The sequence below is a fragment of the Zophobas morio genome, unplaced genomic scaffold (genome assembly GCF_036711695.1).
Source record: "Zophobas morio isolate AGI-343-1 ecotype UQ-CSIRO unplaced genomic scaffold, CSIRO_AGI_Zmor_V1 ptg000017l, whole genome shotgun sequence".
Lineage (NCBI taxonomy): Eukaryota > Metazoa > Arthropoda > Insecta > Coleoptera > Tenebrionidae > Zophobas > Zophobas morio.
The window spans coordinates 15,924,073-15,927,161 of record NW_026972122.1 but is presented as its reverse complement, the minus strand read 5'-3'; the positions used below and the strand labels follow the sequence as shown (position 1 = coordinate 15,927,161).

Sequence of the window (3,089 nt, the reverse complement as noted above, 5' to 3'; positions counted from 1 at the left end):
AAGCCGCGCGTTGCGTCACGGAATGCCCCACCTCCTTTAAATGACCCACGCGTTCGTACACTTAGTACGCAAGTCCATGATGCGACTGTCATGTGTTTTTTGTCGTCGTGGGAGTCAAAAAATTATTGTACAATCATAAAAATACAGTAACCATAAATAGATAAATAAATATGTACAAGAATTTTTTTGAGAGAAAGCCTCGGCCTAGGAAACTTTCCAGGGTACCTATCACAAGTGTAATCGTGACATATACCTGGTTGTGTTATCCTGATACGTCTTTGTCTTAACTTATTTGTTGATATCTCTTTGATTTGCTTGATGTTTTTTTTAGCGTTCATTGTCTTGATGTCCTGATTTCTTACTGAGGACGTGAAGAAAAATGTTCCTTGTCGTTGTCGAGTGGGACTGGACGAACCCACATCCTCTTGCTTGCCGGACACAACCATTTGAACCAATAAGGAGTAATTATTTTTACTCACTTCCACCTGTATATTGTACCGCCACAATACAGTATTTATTATTATTTATTATTATACACATATTGCCAAACATATTACGTAAACATGTTAAATATATGTTAATTTGTTAAGTACATGCTTTTCTCTGCAAATTGTAATGAAGATGTGTATTTGGAATCACTTTGGAAAATTTATTCATAACGTTCATTCAGATCAAAAAACGTCAACACATACAATACGGCCGAAAGTATAAGAATACATTCCAACGGTTATGGAAAATTTTCGCTGGCCGTTGGTAAAAACATTATACCCGGAAGAAGAGATGTCAGAAATAGCAACAGTTTACGATAACGGCTTCATTCACACAACCCAATTTGTCCAGGAAGTATTCGAAGAACATCCACATGTCGTGCCACCAAATTTTCTATTCTGAACCTAATTGAGAACTTCTGGTTGCACATGGTACAGTAGAAGAGACCAATCCTTGGAATGGAGAATGATGCAGAACTGAGACTATTACCAAATATAGCTGAGATTATGTATATAAGGTTGCAGGAGTGCACAGATAACAGTGGATGTTAATACAATACATATTACGAAATCTATTTTCGTAATAAAATATTTCACTTTCATTTGTATCAATTTTAAGGGGAGGATGAAACATTTTTTGCAATTTCTTTTGTATATTTACCGATATCTCTTGACTGTAACTAAAGAGACGTTATAAATCTTTCACTTCACCAGATTGATGATTATATATTTTCCATTTTGGCTTCATTACGACTTATGCCTTGAGTTGCAGAAGAAGGTTGGGACGTACTCATTTTGAGCAATCATAACACACTTAATTTATACAAATATAAATACACTTACAAACTGTATTAAGTTTAGTGTGAGTAATATTTTCTCTCTTGAGTATTTTCTCCTTGCTAAAAACTAAAATCGACAGTAAATTTTAAAATTGTACCAAAAAACCTGCTACGAGTATAACACTTTTCAAATTCGCAAATCTTGGATTATTTAATAAAATAAACAATAACATACTACTACACTTAGACCACAAAATTTGTTACAGTATCTCTTTGAGAAATATTAACCAGTTCTTGTTAATTTTCTCGTAGACACAATAAAGTAAAAATATTGGTATCAACCAGAGAAGAATATTAAAGGATTTCTAGCTTTCTTGCATATTTTGCATTTCTATGAAAAGCCAAAAAAAACATGAAATGAAATTAACCACTCATCAAAATAACCTTAATTAAGTATTAATGACACCATGGGAAGCCAAGTATGTCAACAAATATTATTCGCGTTAAAGTTAATAGAGATACGTCCTCTGATATCAAACACGTATCTTAAGAGGAAAACCGCCATTATAAATTTTGGTGTAGTTGATGCTTAACCTGAATAACAAAGTATTAATATCCTGAAGGAAATCAAAGGAAACTTTACAAGAAAGTGGGGGGAGCTAGCTTAAGGAAATTACAGAAAAAGTACCTACAAGAAGTTTTATATGAAAAAATAACTTGTGGTGTTATTTTCAACATACCGAATTTTCAAATACTTTTAGTGGATCTGTTGACCTCGAATTTGTTTCACTGTTGCTGCTAACTGCAAAAGTCTAGTTGGTCATAATAATTCATAACCATTTAATTAAGTGGTTTAATTTCTTTTAGTTTGTTGCATTTTTTCTGGATTTTGTGCTTGTAAAAAGGTAGAATTCAGGAAGTGAAATTCAAGAATTCTAGAAGGAAGACGTGTGAAAAATATGCTCTCAAGTCAACACAAGCTTCTTTTATACATAACAATAAAAGTTCTTGAATTTAAAGAGTCACTAAGGCAAAATGATATTTGTATATTAAATTGAAACCAAATTTAATATACAAAATGGTAACTACGAGACTGGGGACACTAGGGACTATATGCAAAAAAACTATTGGTAAGACTCGTTTATTAATAGATATGACAATTAATGAGAACTAGTTGTAGTTTTCAGTTTGATTATTCACCAATCTCCGTGACAATCTTTAGGACAATGACTGTTCCGATTAATCTATTCTTAATTTAACCGAATTTTAAAAGTGATTACTGGTTACCTACAACAATATGTAGGATCACTGGGTTGAAGAATATATTTATATTTACCTTATGTTTATATAACAGATATTTTTTTATTCATAAATTCATTTATTTCTAATAAATTCTTGCTAAAATTAATAAAGTTTCATTCCCACATCCATAATTAGAGTACTTAAATGGAAACTAGATTATAACATTGAACATGTAACATATTCCGTTCACATTTTTGAGAGCTCCACCCTATAAATTATCTGCTGTGATAGGTAATATATAAATAATAGTCTTACGTAAGTATTTTCATACTCAATAGCACAATATAATACCATTATTAAAGATTTCCGTTCTGCATTTATAGTTCAGTTGTTAAGTAATTGCACAATGTAATATGTTTGTTAATGTATTATTATTTATAAATAATTTAAAAGAGGCAGAGAAAAATAAAAATTGAACTACAAGCACATTTTTTAAAATCATTAGTGCTGTTGTAATTTTTTTCTTTACACTTGTAAAAAATTATAGCTTTCATCAACGGATTTACAATCTTTTTTATAA

At 31.1% G+C, this 3,089-nt stretch overlaps 1 long non-coding RNA gene across 1 annotated transcript; it reads left to right on the top strand.

Annotated features, from left to right (window-relative positions):
- The first annotated feature begins 73 nt into the window (after positions 1-73).
- Positions 74-590, top strand: LOC135130134 (uncharacterized). The gene is made up of 2 exons (XR_010280678.1): positions 74-221; positions 332-590. It is a non-coding gene; the product is annotated as an uncharacterized LOC135130134 (long non-coding RNA).
- The last annotated feature ends 2,499 nt before the right edge of the window (positions 591-3,089 follow it).